Source organism: Ixodes scapularis, unplaced genomic scaffold (genome assembly GCF_016920785.2).
Source record: "Ixodes scapularis isolate PalLabHiFi unplaced genomic scaffold, ASM1692078v2 PGA_scaffold3__209_contigs__length_174095766, whole genome shotgun sequence".
Lineage (NCBI taxonomy): Eukaryota > Metazoa > Arthropoda > Arachnida > Ixodida > Ixodidae > Ixodes > Ixodes scapularis.
Window position 1 is genome coordinate 147,735,921 of NW_024609868.1, and position 27,621 is coordinate 147,763,541.

At 44.2% G+C, this 27,621-nt stretch overlaps 1 protein-coding gene across 1 annotated transcript in view; it reads left to right on the forward strand.

The window, feature by feature from the left end:
- Positions 1 to 1,253: 1,253 nt before the first annotated feature.
- The window catches only part of LOC8038964, an 80,958-nt gene continuing 54,590 nt past the window's right edge, over positions 1,254 to 27,621 (forward strand). Inside the window, exons 1-2 of the mRNA XM_029980041.4 lie at positions 1,254 to 1,676; positions 15,244 to 15,289. The gene's annotated coding sequence lies outside the window, so the exon portion shown is untranslated. The remainder of the gene's footprint in view (positions 1,677 to 15,243; positions 15,290 to 27,621) is intronic.

Consider the following 27,621-nt stretch of genomic DNA (forward strand, 5'->3'; position numbering starts at 1 on the left):
ATCGGGAAGATGATGGTGTCTTCTAGTTCATTGCGCACGCAGTACGCCACAACATTATTCCTAAAATCCCCACCATTAGTAAGTTTTAATAGATTCTTCTTGCAGTCCGATAACGATAATGTATGCATGCACGAAGGCGCGGCAGAGTGTCGAGTGAAGTTATCGGGGTTATCGAAGCTATCTACTCCAACTAGAAGGTTATATCTTAGGCGGCACCTCAAGACATAGCGTTCTCTGTAAGCGCTCCTTTTATAGGCACCTTAATTTAACAATTATGCAGTGCCTTCCTGCGAAGCAATAATCTGTAACATACTGCTGTTTTGTAATTGTTACCATATTAATGAGATAAATCGTTCTTCAAGCGTTGCTATCGTTCTAGCCGACGTCCTTGTCAACCCGTGTCCCGAAAAAAAGTATCTCAAACTTATATGCGGAGCAACTTATATTGTACTGTAACTTATCTCAATCGTATTAATTATATTGTATCGGAACCTAACTATATTCTATTGTAATTTAATCCAATAAAATTTAAAAAAATGTTTGCGGACCTTTAATCTTTAAATGTTCATGTTGTAAATGCGTGTAGTCTACCGGCCCAAACCTTCGCCCCTTACCACATCCTTCTGACCATAGAATTGGCGCAATAAAAAAAATATGATTTTTTTCTTTTGCTCGCAAAATAGAGCGCACAAGACAAATAGCATAACCAACTCAACCTGTTGCAACCACACCGAGGCGAACATATCGATCCTAATTTCATACCTCGCATTCCATATTATGTAGATGAGCAGTTCAACTGAGCCGTTTGTTTCTTTACTCTCATCTAACTGCTCGTACCATTCCTTCCGCTTAGCCACCGAGCGTTTAAGCAGGCCGCGGCTTCTTCTGTTGGCTCCTCTTGTTTTCCCCGCTAATGGCGCAGTCTGCTTGGCAACGGAGCGATGATAAGGTGGCTCGCCGCGCCCTGAGTTTCTTGAGCCGTCAGTGAGTCTCTCTTAAGTGTCCCTCAGCTTCATGTCCCTCCCCTCCATCTCGTTTTCGCCCCGACGTTCCGTCAACCGAATGCGGACGAGAACGAACCTACGGTCCCTGGCACCCGACAACCCCCGTTACGCGGGACGGCTGGCCGCGAAGCCCAACGAGCCGTAAAAGCGAGCGAAAAAGAAAGCAAGATCCCCCCCGCCCGTTCCCCCTCCGTCGTCGTCCTTGCGTCCGTCGCCGAGCAGCGCGACGAGCGTGGCCCGCACACGCCTACTCTGCTCTCGCTCGGCGGAGAAGGCGTCCACGGCGGGACGGCCCCGTGCTTCGCCGTCGCCCGTTTTCACTTTCGCGGCGGACGTCGCCAGAGAAACCGACGGCGTTTCGCGGGAGCGCGTGCGACGGGCGACGTCGGAGCGAGCGGGAAAAGCGCGAGCACCTTTGGGGCTCGCGCCTGCGCGAGCTCGCTTGTCTCTCTCCCTCGAGTGAGTGGACGGCCGGCGGCTGTCTGTCGCGTGCTGCTGACGAGGTGCGGGAGTGAGTGGTTCCTCGACGGATAAGTGAATGCTCTGCGTCGACCGAGAAATCCGCTAGTTTCTTCGTCGACTGCGGATACGGCAGGGAAGGCGTCGACTCTCATCGAACGAACATCGTGTGCTTTTTCTCTTCTTTTTAAGATGCACGGGAACTCCAATTTTGTGAGTACTACGTTTTTTTTATATATTCAGTTTTGCGAGGTACTTTTATATTATTTTTTTTTCTGTTTGCGCACGAGCTTGCGAATTATTTTGTCGATTACAAGATTAATCCTGAAAGTTACGACGAAAGAAGTAAACATCATTAAGCCCGACTGATTGAGGCGTGTCGATAAGTTACAGTGATAAAAGGAAATCGACGTTAAGCAGGAAGACAAAGCAAAACTATCTTAAGGGTGTCCTGCTTCGCCCTCCATGTCGCTTTCCTTTTATCCCCCAACCAAACACCAAAACGGCTAAGTTGAAGGAGTCCAGGACGTACGAAGCTCCTTGTGTTCACTTCGTATTCTTCTGTGAGATCTGACCACTTCCACAAGTATGACTAATTTTTTTTTAAGCACCCCAACATTTTAATTGATCGTTATACATTCAGCCTATTATCTGGCTTAGCTTCTTAGAAAAGGCATAACGCACTAAAATATTCTCAGACAAATCAGACGTAGATTGAAAAAAATACCAACGCCTACCGTAGCAAGTACGTCCACGTGGCAAAATATCACGCGGTTAATTCAATAAGCACCTCCTCGCTCCAACAAAAGGAGATGTAATAAAACCACACCACCAGATACTACCTAAAAAAAAAAATTAAAAATAAAATAACCGGGGAACACACGAGCGTTCAATATTCACTGAATTGGTCTGTTTTCCAGACAGGAGGGGCGTTTTCATATTAAACTGAGTGAGTTTTCACTTATAATTTTCAAATTATCCTTTGTAGGAGTAAGGTAAAGAAGACAAAGACGTTATTCCCGTTTAAAACTTGGCAAGGCGTGAGCCGATTTGTCGCAGCTACTTCCTCCGCGGTTCGATCCATCTGCAGTCGTCCTCGAACGTGGTTTGCACTGTAACGATAACGAACGTCATTAAAATCGGAGCATGCAACTTCGTGTCTGGCACTAAAGCCTCCGCAGGAAGGAGATATATCTGCTGCAGCGTGGTTAAAAGAGAATAGCTTTTCTAGAATAAATAAGCCATACATCGTGTGCTTGTCCTGCAAGCGTTGCCACAGGGGTAAATTCAGTTTGGTTTGGTATTCTGCTAAAAAACTGTGTCGTTAAATGCCAATATATGTTGTCAGCTGTAATCTGGTAAAACAGGCGTTAGCGCTTAGAAGCCGTTATTCTGAGACGAGCTGAACCCTGTGCACCCTAAGTGCGAACCCGTGCTAGAAATACCGTATTTACTCGAGTAATAGCCGCACTAATTATGAGCAAGGCCCTTGCGTCTACTTTCCCACAGAACACAAAAACAGCCAATAATTGCGTGGTGCATAAATAACATAGCGAATAACCAGATGGAGAACACGATTCTCCACACAAATGCAATCTTCACAGATGGTATCTTCGTACAAAGACGTCATCTCTGTCCTGTAAACAGCTGGAATCATGCTGCTGATCGCGATGATTGGCAATCTGCGTGCTCCACGGAAAAGCAGACCCTCGGGTTTTCTGCCTAAACAGTGCAGCTTTTACTCGCGTAAATACGGTATGGGTAAACTTACCAAGAGGGGCAAGTGGGCCGAACAGGCGACTTACGTAGTCAGCGATTCCCAATTTTTTTTCTATTGATTTCTTTCTTCTTCTTTTGCCGCTACTTGGTATTAAAAAAATCAACGGCATTAGTCTCTGCAAAGACATAATCATCGGATATTTTCCCTAAGGCAATGTCTGAATAGAGAGAATCATTTCGGCGCATAAGAACCCAAGAAGAAATACCATGTTGCCTCTTCGCTTTACCATTTTATAATGAGAGGAATAAGGAATGCACATAGTCTTATCAAAAGCAATCGGTGTCACGTAAAGTCACGTTAATTTTCCTAGTCTGTGCCACCGTATGCGTCTATGTTATCAATTCAACCATGTTACATCCATAACCACTATCTCCACTTCCACATTCGATTGAATTCAGTTGTTAATACCTGAAAGCTAAAGTCTTCAAAGTGTCGAGTTTGGAAGGCTACCACCTGGCTTTTTTTTACTATTATACTTTTTGCGGTGGATGCATCTGCGGTCCATTGCAGCCGTGGCAACAAGATCTCCCTTTTGCTGTTCGCAAATCTTTTACTTAGAATATATTTTCTGGAAGAACTCTCAATAGGTGAAAACACTTTCTTGTTTTAAAGTACCGAGAAACTGCACACAGGGGTTCTGCAATACGTTCGGTAACTCCACCTCGTCGCAACGTTTCTCGGAACCGGGAGCCATCTTTTCCTCCGTAGAGCTAGACGAGCAGGCGGCAAGAGTCAGCTCGGTTTCGTATTGACTTTAAACAGGGTTCAAAAACCACGACATAAATTTTGCGAGAGTGGCGGGAGAAGTACAGCCACGGACGTCCATCGCGAGTAAGCCAGCGTATTAGCAAGCAAAACAAACGTACGCAAGTCAGAGGAAACAATCTACTTTTGGTTGTGTTTTATTACCTTTCCTGTCCCTTAACGCAATCGACACTCCCGGGAGAAAGAATCTGGTGTGGCGTAAAACTCGTACGAAAGCGATCGTAAAGAATGGTGTCAGAGTTCACGCCTCGTCGGACTGATTGATAGAAGTTTCCGAGAAACCCAAGTCTTCGGAACCCCCACCGAGTGGAGGACTCAATTTATACAGGTTTGAGGAGAAAACACGGCGGAATCTTTCTTTATTCGAAGAGCTTGCTTGGAGTGAAATCTCAAAGCGCCTCTCGAATACAAACTCGAGCGTTCCCGCTCCCGTCTGTATCGGTTTTGTATATTTGTGCAGGTTGGCAGAGATAGCTGCTGAGAAAAGATTACATCGTTTGCAAATGTGCCGACAGGCACTATACGTAATTCTGCCGTGCCCTGCTGGTTACAGGTGCACAGTGCGCTGTTGAATGCTTTCGGGCTGATTTTGCTATTCCACGTTGTTGTTTCTTGTTTTTTTTTTTTTGTTTTGTTTGAAAGACGAATGTTATAAATAGCTCACTTTAGAGGCTCTGGAACACTCCCGATAAAAAAAAAAAGAAAATAGCAATAGTTTTATTTTTTTCTTAAATATCCTGCTAAAACATTGTTTTTTAGGGAAATTATTATAGATCAGAAAGCATATCCCTGTCGATGCATTGTGGTAAACTTTTAATTTTTCTTCATTTCTGCTTGTTCTACCTCGATGTATAACCCCTGGATAATATTTCCTGTAACAAGGTTTTTCCGGATTACTAGGTTTATTCTTGCAACGATTGTTCGTAATATATCAGCGGTTATTTCCCTAAAATAAAAACGACGTTTACTGCTATTTATTCTACATAAGTACTATAAATACATGCGTAACTTGTAAAACAAGGAGATAAATACAACAGGAGTGGTGAGCAAAAGCGAACGAAACCGTAGCTGTGCGAATATAAGAAATATTTATTTCGTTGTTGAATTGCTTTTGATTGCCTACTTTCGAAGAGGAAGCGTGGTCATCCTACCGGTGTCTACATTTCTATTAAACTTTAGGGCTGGAAATATTAGGGTATACACCATAAAATGTTCGTAAACTTGTATGGGGAAATTGTATATTCGGTGTTTATCTGTTTCGCTGATTTGACAAGCTTCGTCGTACACTTGCTGGTGTTCTAAAAAACAAAACAAAAAATTACAAAAAACGAAATGCTGTAGCAAGAATACAATTTGGAAATTTAGGTACTATTGTAATATCTATAAGATCGATGCTGTCATACTAAAGGCAAATATTCCTAATCAACTTTATAGACGAAATAATTGAGGTTTACAAAAGAACAGTATGAGTGTTTTTATTTAACATTTCGGTGCTTAATTTTTTTTTCGCTGTCAATAAAAGTATACATAGAAAATCACTTGATTTACCTACTGGCTTGTACAAGCGTTAATAAATAAACTGTCATCTGTCAAGCGTTGCCATATGGGAAAGCGGTAGCGACACTAAACCCTAATTGAAATTTCATCAAATTTAACAATACAACGAAATTGACTTAAAACGTCTACAAAAGCATGCGCTCTTCTTCAGAAAAAGAAAATAATTTAAGAAATAATCTAAGTTAACTAAATCAATTTAGGGTGCACGTTAAGAAGTATCCGCATTAGGTGGATACTTCTCAACATTTTCAAAGAGACCAAGCTACTGTTAAACAAAACAGGCCAGCGAAGTGCGAATGTCGATGTTTGTTGCAACGCCCACTTAAAAAAAAATATTTTCCGCATAAAGTTATGCATAAGGCTACCGGTACGTACAGAAATTTTCTGCATAAAGGTATGCAGAATTTGGCTACCGGTACGCTCACAAAAGAAAATGTTTCTCACGCTTGATTTAGTCATTTTTTATATAAAATAACAAATAAGTTATAACCCTCATACGCACCCTAGCGAGTATCTTTGACACTAACTATTTTGAATGCTCTGATCTTTTTAATGCGTTGTTCTCTGACCCTATAGTTGTCTGCGCCACTCAGAAATGGCTCCTCTAATCTGGCACCGGCAGTGCGTTCAGTTGCTTTGGGTCACGAGGCCCATATCCCCAGATTTCACAAGATTTTGCCTGATGTCGAGGATCATTAATGAGGACACTAAAGGCTCAAGAATTTCACGAAATTCCCAACATCGTCTAACTAACTATATCAGACAACATTGCTTCTGCCTGTCACTTCCGTGGTTACTTATCTTTTGTGTGAAGTCCTCAAAAATGTTGAAAAACTTTGAGGGAACAGGTCTCGGTTTTCACTCTTCCATTTTACGATCTTGGGATGCTTGATTGCTGTCTTAGTAACCGAGAGATTTGGGGTTCTCCCAATGCTTAAAAACATGCCTAAACGGATTTAAACGTATATGGAGTGAAATGCGTGGAGTGTAGTTTACTCAATGCCACACCCTTGTTTATATATAAAAAAGAAATAAAACGTTTGTTGGTGACTTAAGTTACATACACCCGTAGATATCAATTTGTGGCTCGTTGTCAACTCAGTCCAGCACGCAGGTACTGTTCACAAAAGTTTTCCAAATTACATTAATAATATTAGTATACTTTCCACGAATGTTTTCAAATGGATATACATGTAGAAAACTTTCGTTATCTGCTATATGCAGCTATGCCACACAACGTTAGTCATACCTGACAAAATCGTCACACTTCAAAAACATCTTGAGGTGAGTAGATCTCGGCGAAATTATTTAGGCAGCGAGACTCATAGTGCATTTTCGGTCAGGACCGCCATTTTTTGTTTATATAGTCACATGATGTGCTGCAGCGGTGAACTATTGCAATGGTCACCCAAGTTTCAGACGTACAAAGGCAACCGATTTCCCTAATTATGACAAATTCAGTGGACAGGGGTCATGTTAATCTATCGTATGAACATCGTCACGCTCGTAACATAACTTCCGTGTCGTTTTTTTCTTTTTCCTTCCACAACCTTTTCTCTAAGTTTGTCGATCAAAAACGCAGTACTTGACATTGCCAATCATAATCCCCTTCACTTAAAAAAGCAGTCTCTAATCTCTCTGCCGGTCCGCCATATACCTCTCCTTCCTTCTGTTTGTTTCCCCAGGGGCATGATCCGAGGATAAACACTGATGTTCTTGCGCATCAATGAATGCTTGCTGCCCCTTCTTACCCGAATATTGTGAATCTGAGTTAAAGTCACCTCCAGCGGAAAGGCAGCGTGGCCGTAATCTATCGAACATTGCATAATACATATGAGGCTAAAGGGAGAAACATGCATCTGCAGAGTTTCGAGTTTTTAGTCTTAAGTGGTACCCGATAGCCGCAGCACAAAGCTTACAAATACGAGCTTCGCAGAAGGCCACGACGTTATAATTGATGCATTTGCGTTCGTTACTAATCTTCAATATCGATATTGCAGAAATAAGAAGGCACTTCCGCTAGTCTCTCGGTGCCTCGTAACCTTCCTTGCATCACGACCTGCGCTTCCGATGAACCCCTGGATCGAAATCGTAACAGGCTCGGCTCAGGCTCGCCTTGACCTGGCTTGTCTCCGGTGCCGGCCCGCCAACGAAAACCGTACGGCAGAGTCAACAGTCACGATCAACTCAACGCCGGTTCTCACATTAGCGCACCGTTCTGAAGGTTAGAGAATCTATTAATTGAGCACCCGCAAGTTTTCTCAAAGACAACGTGTCCTGGAGCACACATTAGGTGGATAATCAGACGCGATCACGTCATCGGCAATCGGAGCCCGGCTACTTCGCCTGTTCTTAGCCGGTTGTGGAGTGACACGACAAATGGAGTGCATAAAGATCTGAGCTTAGATTATCTTGACCCGGTATAAATAAAGTTTCATCGTTGGAAAAAAAAAAAAAGCCCGTTTGTCGCTCTCAGGAACGGAGAAGGAAACAAGTTGGCCTTGTATTACTCGGACACCTTCGGAATACAGCAGACTTGCACGGGCAGGCAGTACCTTGGACGGTTACGCTGATGCATAAATTAATGCTTACAATTGTCCGAGCGAAGAAAAAAAATTAAAATGTCATGTTCTAAATGGAGTTCGACTAGTCCAAACATAATATATATCACAATTATGGAGTTATAGACCTATCGCCCACCACGGAAAAAAGAAGTCTACAACAACAACAACAACAACAATAATAATAATAATAATAATAATAATAATAATAATAATAATAATAATAATAATAATAATAATAATAATAATAATAATAATAAATCGAACAATTCAGTGACTATTCTTATCCCCAATGTGTGGGCTCTGTAAATCGAGGTGCTGTCAGTGTCTACATAATATTTCATAAGATTGAAAAGAACGGAGCTCGTTCAGTGAATGACGCAGCTAAGGAAACGTTCCAATTGGAAAACGTGAGATGGCGTAGGAATGCCGGTTCGCACCTTTAATATTTTCAGGCAAAAGAAAACGTTTTTGGTGACCTCCGGATTGGCTAGTATCGGTCCGTTGACCGTAGTGATTGGCGCCCCTCGTGTTCAGGTGTAATGTAGGCGCGCAGTCGACTGCAGATTGCTTGCAGAATAGGCGGTCAAATACCTTCAAGATACCAACGGTTTGTATTTAAGGATGTATAAAAGATACGAATAAAGTAAAACAAAATGTGCGTTCCTCTTAGGAGGTGCCTGTTGATGGGAATGTTGAAACTCTTTTTTTATGAAGCTTTTTCGTTCATCTCGAAGGTAGTCTCGTGAAGCGCGGAGTTCTTCGGGACAAGATGCGATGAATGAGGGAGTAGGCCCGGAATTTACGATCTGGAGTTTTGTCGCCCCAGAGTGCTGTGTGATCTTCCGAGGGTACCGCTTCGTGTCGTAACATGGGTGTTGCCCTCGTAGAGTAAAAAAAATGCAGCCCGACGCCCATATGAGAAATTGGATACCCTTCGACGCACCCCTACTCCGTTTACTTCATTTTTACATAAAAAAAAAAAGAACTTTGTAAAGTGCGGTGTAAAGTTTGTATGAGAAACTCGTCTTCGCCGACCTGTAGCACTGCCAAAGGTACAGGCATGACTTTTCGCTCAGTGCGAGACAAGCAGAGTGCCTCTCGATGAATGCAACGCAACCGAAAGGTTGTTCTCGAAAGGATGTTCCCGACAGGATGCCGCTAGGTGCTCGACTGTAGCCTACCTTTGAGCCCCGATCGTCAACAAGATGTTGCTCAGTTGCCAGCGTAGGCTAGATGGCTTCATCCGTCGTTCGGGCTGCCAACGAAAAAAATATCGAATGACGTAACGGCGCACAAAAAATATCAAAGCAAAACAGGAAATATACGAATTTGTTTACTCAGAACAAGAGCGTGTTGGTTCAAGTGATGGATGAAGGAAAGAATAAACAATCAACACTGGGACAACACAACCACATTTTTTATGAAAGATGTGGTTGTGTTGTCCAAGTGTTATTGTTTATTTTTTCTTCATCCATGACCAATTTGTCTGCATTTTTGTGCTTTCAGGATTATTTCTATTTCGGATGTCTTTGATAAGTTACGCTATCAGTCGTTAGCAATCGGATGCCAAAGTGCGGCATTCCGAATGGCCGAGCCTGCTGTAAGTGCTGGTGAATCATATCCCCGTAAGTGTGCATCAATGGGCAGTCCAGTCACATCAAATTATAGGACGCGTTTTTCTACTGGGCAGACACGTATTGTACGGTGTGCATCAACGTAGAATGCGGCAAATATTTGTTCGGCACTTTATTATCGCGTTACTGGTTTTGATATCTATGGCCCGGAATCTGGATCTCGTGGTGACGTGAGAGACCATGCAAGGAATGTCACCATGGTGGCGGTCACGTAGGTTAAAATATTGCGATGCAATGCCCCTTGCGCGCCACGTGCCAGAATGAAAGCAGACGACGAAGTCTTCCATACGCCACAGCTTGGTGTGTTTTTGACAGCACGAAGGTGTGTGAGGTGAATAGCACGTCGAAGAAAATGACTGCGCCCTACCACTCTAACGCTATGACTAGTGAATTCACGCAGCCTAGCACGCGTCCCTGCAGCTAATCTTCCAGCGTCTCGCAGGAGCGAGATGCTATAGGAGACGGCGACGCTAAGACGCACATGTCGGCCGCTTTGCGGCCTACTGTCGTCGAGTTGCAGCGTCTTTGCTACTTTGGCCGGCTGCACTAACGATGACCTCGTGCGGCCATCGGCGGCCGCATGAGGTCACTTTGGCCGGCTCATGCGGGCCTTGTCTTCTAGCTGGTATCGATGCGAACATGTCGAGATGCAAGAGAACCCGAAACGGCCAAATTGAAAGAAGGTGACAATAACCGATTCATGGCCACTAAATGTATGCTACGTTGCGTTCTATAGTTGGCCATGGGCCACGGTAGACGGATGACTTAGAGTAAAAAACGCAACACTAAAATTTCCTGTTTGAAAGCGTCTCTGATGAGATTATGGATGTCGGTTCAATTTATTCTAGCCAGCCATTCCAGTGGTTTGTACTGAAATCTAGTGTTACGTTTAATATGTTCAAGAGTGAACGATTGTGCATATAGTAGAAGAGAAAGGGAAGGCGAAATAGAGCGCGACGTATTGAACATGTTTCACTCGTCTTTCATCATAGCGCATTAATTGCGTTAGAACTGTCGTTGACAGCTTTAGAGATTCGCGGCCTATAATGTTCAAGCCATTCATGGGTCCTTCTTTTCGCCTAATACAGGGAGGCTCTAGGTAAGAAGATACCCACCACTCGCCATGCGTATCCTAAGCACCAACTGTTGGATTTGACTTTATCTGGTGCATTGAATCGATGCCTGAAAATGTTAGGTAATTGCGACCTGATTTTATGGGAGCGGTTTAACCTCGTTTAAAGCACGATTAATGTTTAGTAATCATTCTAATTTTTAACATGAGAACTAGCAACCTGCAGGCAGGCTAACTACGCTCATGCGAAGTAGACAGCGGTCTCTCTTCACGTAGGGACGTCGTGCCGATGCGTGCAATTGACCAAATAAAACTTTGCGTGTGCGTAGAGAGTACGCGTTGGTGCCCCCATTCTGCGTTGATTGCGCGAGGTCATTTAGCAGTGGAACGGCCCCCTAGGAGCGCTCCCCGGAATCGCCAGCGGCCGATCAAAGTACCCCCGGCACCCCTAATGGGCGACCTTGGAGACTCTGGCGTGGCAGAAGATGCAATCGCGGAAGGAGCTGTGGCCCGCTAAACCGGTGTGAATGAAGTCGCGTCTTCCCAGTTAACCGTCGCGGCAGTCAAACGAAAATAAACCGAGCAGGCGCGAAATATATATGAAAGTTTCCGCAACGCCCCTTCGTCCTTGACCGACGTTCCAGGATGCCAGAAATAATAGGCGGGAGTGTGTTTTTGATAAATGTGTGGCGCACATGTTTCCCCGGCGTCGCCTTCTCTGGTCGCAGATTCGCGAGGAGATAAGAAAACAAACTGTTTTGTTCGTTCATGTTTCTCGAATGGCTCTTTACTATAGGCTGCGGGATTTTGTTTCTTCGCTTAATCTCGATTTCAGATCTTCACCGTGTCTCTTTTTGCCATTTTCGGGCAACCGTCTGTTATTTCTAGAGGCTCTCCACTGTTATCGGGATTTTGTCGGTGTAAATTAAAGTAGCCCCTAAAAATCGCCTTTTGGGGAGTCCCGCGGGCCTGATGTATGTATGTAAGCTGAAATATGATCCTCACTATTCGTAGTCTGAACGGAAGTATATACCTTCTCTGGACTTTGATCTCTTTCTGCATTGATTCTATACTTCACTTCACCATAAGTCAGAGCACAAGCAAAGTTACAGGCCGATGGGTACGACCAAGTAGCACCAAGAGCGCATTGTCAGGGTGTTGGTCACCTTTCTGTGCCTCTGCCATCATCGTCTAAACCAGTCACGTGCACTTAATATTCCGTGAACTTGCGCTATCGATATGCATGCTCGCATTTTTATGTCTCGTAGCTTTTGACTGCCCCTGACTTAAGGCGAAACGAAGTATAGGTGCGTAGGCTCTAGACGACGTGGATTGACGGCCGTGATCCTAAAGGCAGTTTTTGCTGTTCGATTCTGCTGACTTCAGGATACTTAGGCGACATCTCCTTACTTTAACGGCAAGGGTATGGCGCGTTTTAGTGGTTCGGGTGATTCATTCTCGCTCGAGAGCAAGTGCGATGGTGGGAACACGATGGAAAAAGGCGGAGGTGTCTGAACGGCGCCACCTCACGATGGAGCAAGGACGGTGAAGGTTCGCTCGTATTTTTGACTAACTCTTTGAAACACCGCAGCCCGTCGGCAGGGTAGCAGAGGAAGCCAGTGAGAGCCATTCGATGATTCGTCTTTATTCGCGCACACAATTACAAGACCGCGCGGCGGTCACGACTGCGCCTGCGCGAAGTGTCGTAAACCATAGCCTCCTCTATACGGACAAAGCCAGGCAGATCGCCATGAGACGCGGCCGCTGAAAGTGAAAAGGTAGAGCGGCAGAAACAACGGATGAGAGGAGAGTCTTGTAACGGGCGCCCCGCCGCGGCGAGACGCCGCAACACACTTCTCCCGAGTGATGGAATGTCCGCTCGTGTTCCTCGCGTTCCTCGCACGTCCTCGCCGCTGCTAAAGCTGCGCGCTCACTGCCAGCTTCCCCGAGAAATGCTCTGTGCTACCAGATCCTCGCGCTCCAAATGTGCGACCGGGCGTGCTATGGCTCCGTCGTAGGACTGTATATATTTCTCACTGTAAACTAGAACAACAAATTGTATACGGTGAATGGGCCCTTATGTCAATTATATATGAAAAAAAAAATTCGAATGCTATATCTTACGAGCACTATAGGAAGCGTGCGATACACGAATTGAGCGCGCCGATGCAACTGATGTGCTCGCCAAATAACTGTTGGGAGCCGCACCGCGGCGCCAGTGTCTTATCCCACGCTTCCCGTGATCAGTCCGCAGTCAATGAGATTGCGGCGTTACTCATTAAAAAGGCCGAAAAAGGAACCAGGCCACGCATGAACACAATTAGGCCCTCGCGTTGTTACTTTGTCAATGGCGGTTCTTTTTTTTTTTCTATCTTTGTGCGTTGCTAGATTCCTTTTTCGGCCTTCATAGTGACTAACGCCACAATCTGATTAACTGCGTAGTCATAATGGGAAGCGTGGAACAAGACAGTGGCGCCGCGGTGCGACTCCGAACAGTGTCATTTGGGGTGCTCAATTAAAAAAAAATGTCGAAGTAGCCCATAATAAAATGGAAAGCGTGCAAAAAAAAAACAACAAAAAAAAACAAGGAGGAAGAAGAGGACACGTACGACAGACGAACTCGCAACTGAAGTTTTATTCAAACTTGGGAAAATACGAACATAGTTCCTTCCGCCGGCTGCGCATGCGTCATTCAATTATCTCCCTCCCCCCCTTTTCACCGGTTCTAATCTAATTGAAGTAGCCAAATGTGTACGATTCTAAGCGCTATATTTTAGGCGGAAACAAAATAATACAACATGCGACGCATTTCATGAAAACACGGCATTATGGTGTAGAATGATTCAAATAAATTTTTAAAAATTCAGGTGCGTTTTTTTTTTTTTTTGTTTTGCCCGTTGATGTTGCAGGCTTTTGTACCTTCGGACATGTTTCAAGAACTGTAATTATTTTCTTTATAAATTAGAGTACCTAACTAAACGTAAACGATAGACCTTTATGGGAATAATATTTCTAAAAAAATTCAAATGGTTTATCATAAAAACACTACGAGATAATAAATGACGAATATACAGTAAAATGTCAAAGTTGTCAGACTTGTAAATTTTTGACTCGCGACATCGTTTCCAGAATTGTATAAATAGTTGTGGGTGTTAGAACTTTAGACTACTCTTTTTTATAAAAAATATCAGATTTTTTATTTGTACTTCGCCTATCGTGTGCCGCCAAATTTGGCAAAGATGACAAAACTCAATAAGCGAATTGCAGCTTTGATGCAGTCTTGATTGTTTTTCTGGATATATATATATATATATATATCTATATATATATCTATATATATATATTGCTATAACTTGTAAAGTAAATTACAATAATATAAAAAGAAATCTCGACCGGAGACGCGTGCATGATCTTCTCTGAACAGAGCCTAAAGTAGATGTTCCGAAGCAAAAATCTAAAGCAAATATCACTACCAAGGTTCGTATTCTGTTAATTATTTTCATCGTTTACCTCGAGTTTTATATATTGATGAGGCGAGTAGGGGTGGGAGCCCGTCTACCTACGTACCCAGCATATGTGCAGGCGAGTTCTCAACTGCCTATCACTGTCCTTGCTTATTGCGCGCTGTATCACCGAGTTGGAATACCTGGATAATTAAGTAAAATGTCTCTTTAGTTCACTCTGTCGTTGCCAGTAGGTCACCGGGGAAGAAACCGCCAATTATATTTATGGAGGATTTGCTTAACGGTAGAGGCAACTTTTTAGAGCGGTGGTCGCCTACTGTCGAGAGCCAACAAGATTCTACTTCGCCTCAGTGAATTCCTAGAAGGATCAGAAACTAAGTCAACTACACTAACGCTTTCTGGTTTTTCACGCCGCCAACGGAGCAACGCCGATGCCGTACGAGCGAGGTCTACCGGTCGAGCGTTGCAAACGTCCGCTCACGTCCTTACAGAACCTGTCAGCTCGGCAAGACGTCCTTGAGAATTCTCGATCGCCTTCTGCCGTTGAAGAACCCGCGAGAGACGAAAACAAATGGCCGAGCTTGAAGCGGGAAAGTCGTTCGTCGGAAGGTTCGTTGCGCAGCGACAGCCCCAGCACCGGGAGGAAAGAAAAAAAAAAAAGAAAAAAAGAAAACCAAGCAGCACAAAATGCAAGACGGGAGAAACGTTGTAAAATGCACACAGACGCACAGACCTATATACACACACACACGCATAGAACACACACGCACGTCGCAGATGATATAGAAATACCGAGCAAACATCTTGGGCGAGGGATGGGCAAGGTCGGGTTGTTTAATTGGGCCCGCCGTTCCTCCGTGGTCGTCTCCGCATTTTTGTTTTGCGGCTGATGTGTGTTGTCGTCGTGAGGCGCCTGACACCGTTTCGCTCTTCTCTGCTTGCAGGTGCTGGCCGACACCCCTCGACGTTAGGAATGAGGCATTGAACGCGGTGAGTTTGTGCGACTTTCCTCGCGAACTCGCCGAGTTGGCACGAAGCGTGAAGAGCAAACTAATCATACCTGATTGAAAAGTTATCTGCGTTGTCCGTGAAATTGCCCGTCTTTTAGACGGGTACAAAAACATAATTGCTGTGGTAGTTTTGCTTCACAATAGTCATTAGGATCTAATATGGTTACGAGAAGGGTGTCGGGAAGAGTGAAAACGCATCGGTATATGGTAAATGCCATGATTTTCGAAAGCCATTCGTCCGGGCAAAGATCGACATTCCTCTAGTTGAGGCTTTTCTAAGTAGATCAGGTTTCTTCTCCCACAATATACAGGTAGATCAATGTTTTGCTGACATCAGCGAAATAAGCTTACTCAAGTTCTTTCGACGTTTTCCTCTATATTATTGTAGAAATATCAAAAGGGAAACTTATTCCTAGAGTTTGAAATGTGTAACCAAGTTAAAATCATATGAACACCTCTTTTTTTAGAGAATGAAAGGCATTATTATATATGCGCTCAAGGTAAAAGACTGAATTGAACAGCATTTGGCTGCGGTGATTGGGCTATTAGGTTTTTCCATTAGTAGATACTTAAATACATTTGTTTGCTCAACGCCAGAGGTACTACAGTAAGCTTCCTGTGGCTATTGGTAGACATACTTGAGGGTCGTGTTACAAGGGTATCTTATGTTATATGCTGTGCGGTTTGCCCATGTCCCACTGAACCGCCGTGCAATACATCTGTTACAACGCTTCCCCTCTTGCTACGGAGGGTCAGATTGGCTCCTTACCGATCTTCATTTATTACAATGACACTTTCAGGCGTCATGCTCACGCGTTTTGTTGGGGTTTGGCGTGCGCGGACTATAGGAGCCATACTGCTTAAGCGACGGGATTCATGAAAATCAAAGTTGACTTTCAGGACGCCGTTCACATTGGGGACTGCATTCGGTGAACGATATGCAGAAATAACCCATAAAGTAGGTAGGGCAATAAACCACCTCAGCGCAAACTTGGAACTATGCAGAAAACTGGACGTTATTACGCCCGCCTTCTGATCACGATATACAAACGATTGATGTGACCAAACTTCTATAACCGATTAAGATAAATGGACGCCGCGTGGTATGTAAGCAGATGTCAGTTAGCGCCACGACTAAACGTCGTACTCGTACGTGCGTGGAAGTTCCTTGAACGGGATAGGATAACACACGATAAAAGAGCGCAATGACGGAATATCGCATATATAGATGACCTCGAGCTATAAGAACGTGCCCCGATGCAGCAGTTTCATTCAATGCCAAATAAATCGCATCAGCCTAAATTGTACGAATTTTATATCGTAGTCTAATAATGCCTGTAGGACTGAATATTGTATTATATTTTTCGTTCGCTTTAATTAAATCAGTCCTAATAGGTTATGTGTTGATTCTTTGAAATTACTTTCGTCGCAAAGCATGATTAAGCTGCAATTTTTTTTTCTACGCCGAAGAATCACTGCTTAGTTCACCATTATTTTAAAACTACTGAGACATGTCTGTGAACAATCTTAGAAACAACCAAAATTAGAAGGGGCAGGGAAAGGAGTCAGTGATATGGGGGGGGGGGGGGGGGGTGATTCGAACGCCGCCTGACTTTGTTTGAGGCGTCGTTTGACTTATTTCTTTAGTTTCACTTAGTTTGAGACTTCGTCTGATTGACTTCTTGCCCTGTCTCTTTTAATTTTGGTTGTTTCAAGGCTTTTTCACACGCAGTCTCAGGTATTTTATCAAGATCAATTGGGGGGCTTGTTGGTTCATCAGGTATTTTAGCATAATGGTAAACTTACACCAGCTCGCCTGCGCCTTACGGTGCTTTCAGCTTAGTGTTGTTTACGTGTTTATCGGGAAAGGCGTTTCCTTTCTATACATTTATTGGCCTTGAATTACACCACCACGAATCACAAAGCGGGACACAGTAGGACACAAACTTATTGCATTATAACTCTCTAATAATTAATTTAGCGCTGCAAAATTATCTGGCAAGTGTTAACAATCACCTTCCTAAATATAAAGTAAATTATGCTACCTTAGATTGTTAAACTTGTATATTAAAATGCCATAAACTCATTAAAATATTTTTGAGGCACGTTGTTTTAACGCCGCCCCACCAACATACGCAGTGTTATGCTGTTTCGATAGTTGTGCTGTATTAAAAGATGCTTTTTGTCACTGTACTCTTTTGACCTTGCTGTCTTATCTTGCGTCCTTTCTTGCCTTCGTGCCGAAAGTATGTCCATTATGGTTATAATTATGGCATCAATGCCTGCTTTCATTACGACCCTTACTGAGCACTTCATGATAACAACGGCACCGGGTGCTACTTCTCAGTACCGAGATTTTCTCAAACTTATCACTTCAGTTATACGGCCACCCTTATTGTGTGCTTATACGGAAATGTTTAACAATGTTCTACTGGTTACCTGCAAGCTTGCTATTCTGTCATTGAATGTACTTGTATTCTGCCTCGAGTACCTCGCCTCGTTCTTGAGATGAAGGAGCGAAGTGTCCGTGTTAGCAGTATTACAGTGCAGTGAAAAACTGCTATAGACTCGTGAAGCCGTATTGTGACAACTGGACAAAGCCCTTTTTTCTGTGCTTCTGAGTAGTGATGTTACGACAAAGGTTCACATCCTTCAAATAGTCAATGTGGCAGCCTCATCACAGCCCGGTGAAGCCGCTATGCTCAAGAATTGTAGAGCAGTCGGTGGTTTCTTACGCGTGAATTGAAATCGATGTAAAAAAAAACAAAAAAAAACAGTCCTTGAGCGCTTAGCGCGGATAACTGGGTGAGCGTGGGTGAGAAAACCACGATCAGGGAAATTGTCGTACAGATCTGCGCGCATTTCTTGGAATAAATCTTGGCTCCCCACGCACAGCGAAGGTCGAAGAGCCAACGCTAACCGGTTTCCGCTAGGCGCCCTATTCTGCGATGAAACAACAAACCAAAAAACTGAGTTAACTATAAGGCTTTCTTCTCAAAACGCCCAAGGTTTAACGGTGACAAAAGCGGGGCTTTCAAGGATACCGTACTAATAAAGGTACCGGTCTTAATGAAACGATGTAATCAGACTCCCCAGTATTGTTTCCCTTTCCTGTATTGCCACCCCAGAACAGCATTGTGTGCACGGGTGTTTTTATAGAGGTCCACTAGGAACTTGGACGATCATTTTAGAAGGTATAAGTTCTCTATGAGGTATTTTATATATTGCTTTCACGAGGTAGCTTTAGAAAAGACCCCACGTGTATCTTATTCAGGAAAAGAGAGAAGAGACATACTTAATTTGATAAGCTGTCGGTGGGCGGTTCTCGCATACTTTCCTCGCACAGACCATTTTTTCCAAACCAGGTAGTATGTGAACTGCACAGTATCATAAAGCATGACAGAAGGTCAGATGCATCAGAGCCCCGCTCATATCGGTAACTTGAGCTAAACACAACTGTTTCCTTACTGGCGCATGTAATGCTCACCAAACTTACACCGAACACGGGAACTACGTGTTTCCTTATGGCAGCGCTATCTTGATTGAAGCTGAACAAGGCTCCTTGTCGTAGCACTTCGGTATGGTTTGTTGAGCGCTACATCACCAACCCGTTGCTCGGCTGCCGCCAGGATAGCGCTCCCATGAGAAAAGACACAGTTTGCGAGTTCCGTTTAAGTTTGGTGAGCACTGTACATTAGTCCATGTCGCCAGCCGTACCCCACGAGCTGCACAGACTTAACAACGTTAAGTGTATGGGACAACAATTAAAACCATTTAGAAGAAGGTTTACAATCTACAGCACAAAGATCCGTAAAACGGGAGTGAGTTTTCGATGAAATGTAATATTGACGTGCGCAGTGCTCTGTTGAAACGCAGCTACTTGCGCAGCGATATTTTCGGGTGAAGGCCCGTACAAAATGGACTTTCCAAAAACTTGCTACTCGCTATTTGTGTACTGGCCGTTATCTATTTGAACGATGAGAGGAAAGTATCGATCCACAACATCAAATCATCTGATATAGGGCTGAGCGGACGCTTTTGGCAAGTGTTGCCATCGAAAGTTCTTGGGCGTGGCTACTAAATCAACATGTCGTGTGGACAATTTTTTAAGGAGCGGTCAGTGACTTTTTACGCATAAACCTTTGGTTACTGGTACCTTTGGAAGAGCGAACTAGTCTGCTTAGAAGAATCGCCAGCCTGTGAACTTTCACCTGCACCTTGCAGCAACGATTACCCTAACGTCATGCCAATACAGCGAACGCCCGAATAGCAACGGGATGATGGAGTGAGAAACGGTCCAACGGTCTGTGAATCAACAATCTTGTGGGCGCTGAGCCAACAACTTTCACATCATGTGACCCGAAAAGAATATCGCCGTCCTGAAATAACCGACCCCGCAGTATAAACAAGCCGAGGGAAGCTGAACTGTTCTGTGTCCGAATGTTTCTAATCTAATTTTTCAGTATGGCAGATTCTCATGAGGCCGATAATTTAGTAATCTTTATGCGTTTTGGCTCTGCCGGCCCGCATTGTTTTAGTACAACCGATGCGTGGCCTTATAGCACCGACGGCGGCGCCTCTTAAGAACTCATGGCTTACTCGTGGCCCCTGACCAATGCATATCACGTTTTCTTTTCCTTCGGTTCTAGCGACTGCCCACCCTGCTCATAAATCTAAAGATTCATTGCGTGGAGCTTGAAGTTTTATTCAGGGTTCCGCCCTCATTTGTCACAAATGGCTTTGCTCGAGCGGTCTTGGAATTGCAGAAGACAGAAGAAATGCTCCGGGCAATACTTTGTTTTTCCTGCTTCTCTAAGGTGAAACTCAACATGCCAGTTTTGATTCGGGCTTGCACTATAAATACCAGCGTGCATTTGCGTAATTACCACCGTGTGGTGCACGTTGAGCACCACAGGTTAGCTGCACTGCCAAAATTTACCTGATACAAGAACACGTTGAAATTTAAACATTTGAAATAAGAATACATTTATGCTGCCTAAACATCCATACAACGTATTTGACTTCTGGCAGCAAGACTTTATGTTTATCCCTCGTTAAAGTCCCATTCAGTGAAGCTACGCGTTATGTGACTTATTGCGTTAGAAAAGCAAGACGCACTATCACTTGCCAACCGATATAGTTGAGCAGTGATTTTTCATCTCTTCCTCTTAAAATGCGAGGGTAAGTGGGACGGTGTAGTTATTGCATAACAAGAGGTCACTTGCTTTGTTGTTTATTACAGCAGAACATGACAGTATTGACTTGCACTACGAGGTCAGTCACCGTCGAATTCAACATACAGATAGAAGGATGGGTTCATAAACGGTAACTTGAACCGTTTTAGCCTGTCCAGCTTGCCACAACGTGCCACGCCCAGCGATTGAGTGTCCTGCCTCAAAATAATCAACGTTCCCGTACAAAAAAAAAAATAAAAAAAATAAGCGCTAGAAGCAACGGCATTTTCCGCGCGAGCCTAATTAAAAGCGCGAATTACACTCTCGTGCTAAATTATAAATGACGTCAACCATTATTGTTCGTACACTGATTACCTCTGCGTCGAATCTCTGGCCAAGCAGCCGTAAAGCAGGAAACGGCGACAGCGCACAAACCATTTCCGGCACCGCACCGCGTGTGCTCGCCCCGAAGCGACACGCCCTTTTCCAGAGCTCTGCCTCCGACCGGCCGAAGACATTGGATCGAGGCAGGAGTTCGACGACCACTCAAATGGTCGGCCGTATTTTACCACCTACGTCGCCAATTTTTCTTACTTTTCCCGCCAACGGTAGAGCGGCTGACCAGATGAGCACTTCGCTCCACCGCGAATGCTTGTCGTTTCCACTCCGAATAACTGGTTATTTCAGATCTAACGGATCGAACCGGGTGGGTCGGTGCGATGCGAGGGAAAAGATAGTTATCATATTCGAAAAAATCTACTTAGTTTTTGACTAAATTTGAGTTATTTTGGCCTGTGTGAGTTATCGTTTGAGCCAACTGCTGCGTGCCGCTAGCTATATCCTCTTCTCGGCATACGGTGCGAAAATCGCATACAGCTGAAGTGGAAGAAGACATTGATGTCTTTAGTGGCCTCGACACCCGATGCGCCATGTTTACCGTTGCATTTAGTTTTGAGAATCATTTAAATAACGACATTGTTGGCACGTTTATAGAGACGACAAGCAGCTTCCTATTCAGAACACGTGCATGATATAAATGCGGCTGCCCGCTGGTCTTAATTTTAGCGGTATTGTTCTCGCACAATGCATATCGTTCTTTTTTGCTCTTTCCTTGTGAAGACCAGTTGGACAGCATCACGTGTATTAGCCACACCTCTTTTCACACTCAGCTTAAGTTCAGACTGAACTTGGAGAAAGCCTGACATTGGAATGAGTGTTTTTTTATCTTTTATGTTTTCGGAATTTAATCGCAAGCATCATGTTTTGCCAAGCTCAAGTTATGATGTCCGTCAACCAAACCGCGATGCGTGCTCCAGTGACATAGCGTGCCTCACGACCGCCTCTAGAATTATTCATCACCGGCAAAAACGCTTGTTTCGCCATGGCCTTGGGATACGATGCGTTTGCGAATAAATAGACAATGACGCAATTAATGAACCAAGCTTTCTTCTTTTTTTTCTTTTTTTCAGGTAGCGCGTTTTATTAGCCTTGCGTGCAACGCCATTGTCTTGGCGCTTATACGAGTTTATATGGTTCCTAAAGCTCGCCGCGAATGATTTTAAATCAGATGTATGTAACATGTTTTCTAGATTTACAAAATGGCAATTATTCTGCGTCGTGTTTAATGAAAAGTGTTACTCTTACAAACTTTGTTGAAAATAGTACTAAACCCGTTCTTGAGAAATGGCGAAGTTTTTTTTTTTTTTTTTTTTCATAAAATAGGCTTGAATGGCGTCTGCAAGAATCAACGGATTTTTAGTCTATATAAACTCGTTGGGCAATGCAGACTGCTAGCATCTATATTTTCCGTATATTATATCGATACACATAAACGTGAACTGCCCCAGTATTACTAGGCTGTGCGCAGGTGTGCTTAAAAGCCAATATTGTAAGACATTGAAGGGAATTCCTCATCTGAGAAGAGAACAAGTATATCTTTTATTTCAAGAATGCTATAAACGCCGGCATAAATCACACTCTCCAAATTTGTAAGTAAGCACTCAATGAGTCGTCACAAATAAAAAAACAGAAAAGAATTACATTCGTTACTCGTTCTAAGGACAAAAGTGAACGCGTTTTTTTTTAAAATAATATATTAGAGCGACTTTTTTTTTTGTTGTTGATTTGAAGCCACCGTTGACCTGAAGGAACGGATTCTTTTCAAAGTAGTGCTATCGTCAATGTGTCCTCCATTCACTTGAAGACATTCATAACGACCCAAGATTATACACTAATCAAAGGTTCATTGGAAGTATCACCCGCAAATGGCTGTTATCGTTGTGGTGAGCACCTGCCATGCATGCGCGTAGAAACACATACTTTGTAAACATTGCAATTTATTCACATATGCGCACTTCTATCTTAGTCGCGGACGACTGACGCTGCGATGTCATGGTGCGTTAGGGAGCGTATAAAGATGAGTTTGCCACTTTATTTGAATTTCTCGGCCTTTAACCCAGTCGTCCCCTGAGCAGACGAATACGCCATGGCGGCTATAAATGTCGCATGGCAGCTCTGTATCACTTAGCCTCTTAGTTTCTTCCTTGCTTTGTAAGAAACGAATCTGGAACAATCTTGGCTGACTTCCGCTATTTTGGAGGTGAACAACATTATCGTCTGAAACATTCCCCTTCAATTCCAATTTCCTATTAAAACAACATTGATGTTTCTCCAAATCGAATCATCGGATAAACCTCAACTTTACGTGCCCTCTGACTACTTTAAAATGTTTCCCTTATTTCTCGCGTGAATGCGGAAACGTTCTAAAAACCGGGAGAGTTCACGGTTAAAAGTGTACTCCAACTTTACACAACGTTGATATAACAAAAAGATGGACACTTCGCTCTACGCATGTGGCGTCTTCAGTAAAACGCGAAACGAATGAGGCACCTATCGTCAATAACCTTGTTAACATCCGGTGTTGCACGCGGAAGAGTCGCGCTGGACGAACCACGACTCTAGCGGCTTTCTTGGGCCCCAGCGTTGAGCTCTTGCCAAGGTTGCCGCGTTCTCGAGATCGAAGGTGTGTCCGGTCGTCGAGCAGTGCTCAACGAGCTCTTTCTTTGTGCGGGTAGCGTGGGTGGCTTCCGAAACGCCCCTTGTGTGTTCCTGAAAGGGACACTCGAGTGGATTTTGATACCGTTTGTTTAGGGTGATAGCTGAATGTACGAGCTCTAAACATAAAACCAAAACATAAATTACACTCATATGGGTGGTTGATTTTTAGATTAAAAATATAACCAAAAATCGTGTCATGCCCCTTTTTCTGCGCCTTGTCCAAGTACCAGGGGGTGCTGTAAGACGGCGATTTCGAGCAATAATTGCTGCATTACATCTCCTGAACACAAATATTTGACCTTTTTGTCCAAATATAGTGCACAACCCGCCTAAAAAGGGCAATGGTAGTAACTTTCAGAAGCTCCACGCAATTAAATATTTTAATTGTAAAAATATTACGGAGAGGACCCGAAGATGTACCAACCACCTCCATGCCCCCCCCCCCCCCCCCCCCATATCCCCCTAAAGAAAGAACAAAGGAAATAGTTCCCGTGTATTTATATTGCTGCGACTTTACTAGGACGTCTCGCCATCTAGAAGTGGCCATCTTTATTTACTAAAGACCAACAAACAATATGCCATCAAAAACAAGCTTCTAAAAAAGCACTTGAGTGCCCTTTAAGTCTGGTGATCCTCTTTCCACCGGTCTTACCAAAGTACGTCGCATCACAATCAATGTACTCTACTTTCTGCACTACTTCTCTTTGGATCTTCGGACATCCGCAGGAGTGCGGACCTTAGGCTACGCGAAAGCCTCTCACAAAGTGTAATGCGAGTTATAAACCGTCTGCACGCCCAACGGACGTAGGGTTCTACGCACCCCGTACATACAGAATCGACACAACGTGTCTCTTTCCCCTGGCCCACTTCACGTACACCTCTGCATTCGTCTCCGAGTACCTCAATAAAATACCTGCAGGATAGTGATGCTTCTCTAAACTGCTACCAACCTTTCTAATCGCCTGCAGTGGCAGGTGTTCGTTTGATGGCACTGCATCGAAACGTGGTAAAAAAAAAAGTTCGTACTATCGCCCGTTTGTGCTCGATCGGGTGACATGAATTGAAGGACAAAAAAATGTCCGTGTCAGACGGCTTGCGAAACACTGCCGTTTCTACGCTGCCATTATTACCCCGGAGCATAACTGCATCCAAAGATGGTAAAGCACCACGTTTCAATTGTTCGTGAGTGTACTAACTGCAGGAAGGGCCGAAAGCCATTCAGCCCCACGTAAAAGGCATAGAGGTTTTTTTTTTTTTTTTTGTCTCTTTTTCTAGATAACAAACGTATTATTTACATATTGACACATTTCTACAAGAAAGTACAATCAGCTTATTATTGCCGTTTCCAAGCGCTCAAAAGGTAGTTTTAGTGAACCGTTTTTTTGTACATCCGATAGGGTACGATGGGTCCTACAGTACGAACGCCGCATGTGCGAGACTTCTGTGGTAGCATACGCGCCGTTCGTACCGGAGAGCCCGTCGTACCGTATCGCATGTATAAAAGCGGTTCCCTAAAACCCCCTAATTACAGAGTTCGCCACGGTAACGGAAAGTAGGCTTCCCATGAGGCGTCCCTCAATTTGATTGCAAAGTGTGTTGTCGAAGGCAAGTAGGTTTGCTTCCAGCACAACCACAACAGAATGACAATGCCCTCCTCCAAAAAAAGGCGCTCGACATTTTCGCGAGGAGCCCTCCTTCAAACGTGTCTCTACACTTGCGGAAACCCGAAAGATAGCAGCTGGAAAGGCTAGCGATAACGTTTACGAAGTGCGTGCTCCATAACATCGAACTCTCAATTGTCTCGAAAGAACTTCACACCGCCGACAGCTCGCCGGCAACTCTAAGCTGAAAAAAAAAAAAAAAAGTACTTTTACCTTAATTATTCTCTATCTGAGCGAACCATCGCCCGGAAGAACCTTCAGCCTGGAGCAAGACTGAGCCCCCGCCACGAAGCTCGCCTCGGGCACCATACGTGCACCGCCATTAGGAGCTTGTGCACACAGACACTCGGCCTGGCCGCTCCAGTGTCCGGTACACCCTCGCCCTGAGGCGGCCCCTTGGGAATCAATTGCGAGCCGCCACACCTAGGTCCGAGAAAGCAGGGCTATGATTAGGCACCGGCGACGTCCGCCTGCTTCAAAGGCTCCCGTGGCTTGCGCTCGTCGCTCAAGGGCGCCTCTCGTGCTCGCCCAAGTGCTTTCCGCACACCGCGATTGTTCTATGGCATGCGGCGGCGGCGCTCCGAGGCGGTCACGAATGGGCTCTAATGCCCAGAAGTCGGCGGATTCTGTTTTATGGACCGTCAGCTCTGGGACCAGCTGGCTCGTGGGCAGTTGGCGCCTGGGAGGGTCTGACCGGGGGGCGCTGGTCCGACTCCTACACAGGCTGGAGCAAACTGGAAAAAAATATTCTGTCGAGACTGAATACAACCTGCATTTTGAGTTGTCATCTTCGTATTGTTTTCTGCCGCTTTTCCCCGCGCTTTGTACCTTTTTATCGCCGCCGTAGATCAGTTTATTTATTCATTTATTTCTAGAATACCTACAATACCCTAAGAGCATTAAAACAGGAAAGGCACATGCACAAGACAAAAACAAACAAAAAATTACTACACATTATAATCAGAACACAAAGATAGTCATAGATAAGACATAACAATCATAAAGCTAGATATATTTTTGTAGTGAACACAAAGCTTACGGATGCGCTTGCATGTTCAGAATAAGCACTCCAGACAATTCCATTTTCACTTTGACACTGGGCAGCGATTGGAAGGGCAGACTGATTCTCCTGAGTTTGAGGTAGAATAGCTAAGCTCTGTAAAATCATTTGTTCTCGAGCATCCGCCAGGGCGCATGGTACAACGTCACCCGTGAGCAGTTGTAGCATCTTGTATAAACAGACAGGTAATATAACACATTGCTTATTCGAAGCAGCACAATTATAATACTGTCAGCGGCACTGTGAGCTGACACAGCTGAGTGCCAGCTTAAGTGAGTAAAATTACACATGCGGTGCCTCCACAAGGCAGTGCCCTGAGACCGAATGCCAAATGCGACGATAGGGAACGTGGCACTCGATTTCCTTCCTCTTAATAGCTTAATGCACCCGGACCTCGAAACGAAGAATCTTACCGCGGCAGCCTGAATTCTGCTATACCAACATATACTGCCGCCTCGGCGTCATAACTTCCAAATTCGGATACATATTTTACTAACCTGTGTGAGCACCAGGATTGGTTTAAGCAGCAACTTACAGAAAGCCCTCCTGCTTTACCCACTAAAGCGACCCGTGTCTGAAGCTTCCTTATCGCCTTCTAGACTGCTGTTGTCGATGATGAGGCCGAGGTCAAGTTTGACGTGTTGATGCACGAACGCAAGGCAAAACGTTGGGCAGTGGTTAATCCATGAGCGACTAAAACCACGTGGTGATCCGCGGACATGACAATGTCCGCGGATCGTATAAAGGTGTTACGAAAAGAGTATCGCGGTTCCTCCAGATAATCTTGTACATTGGGCCAACCGTATCTGTAAAATAAAGGTACATAACTTCGTAGGCAACTTGCGATAGATCGGTTGTTTCACCGCACCAAAATGCCTGCGAGAGAGAAAAGAATTCCGAACCAGGGAGTCGATATATCCAGCACTTAATGCCATCAGTAGTCGGGATTTGTGAGGATCGTATTAATCCAACAGAAGTATGTGCACTTTTATTCATAAAGTCTATGTATGGCTTTTAAGGTAACATTTTAGGTTATTCGGACTAAACGCAGCCTAAAGTGTTGCTCCCAAACGGCAACAATGAAAGGAGGACAAAGTAATACCCCTGTCAGACGGGCACCTAAAAGAAGGAAAGAGTCAAAGTACAGGCTAGCTGGTGGAAGTCAACCATTTCGTCGTTTACCCTGAGACTGGGGTTTTTTTTGAAGAGCAGAAGTAACAGAAAAAACAGACAGGTCTCAAAAAAGGACCTTTACGCCAAAGGACCTTTAGTGTAAATGTCATTTGAGCAGTGCCACATGGTAACTTAAATGGCATTTAGCGTAAAGGTCCTTTTCGTGAACCTGAGTTCCCGGAACTTC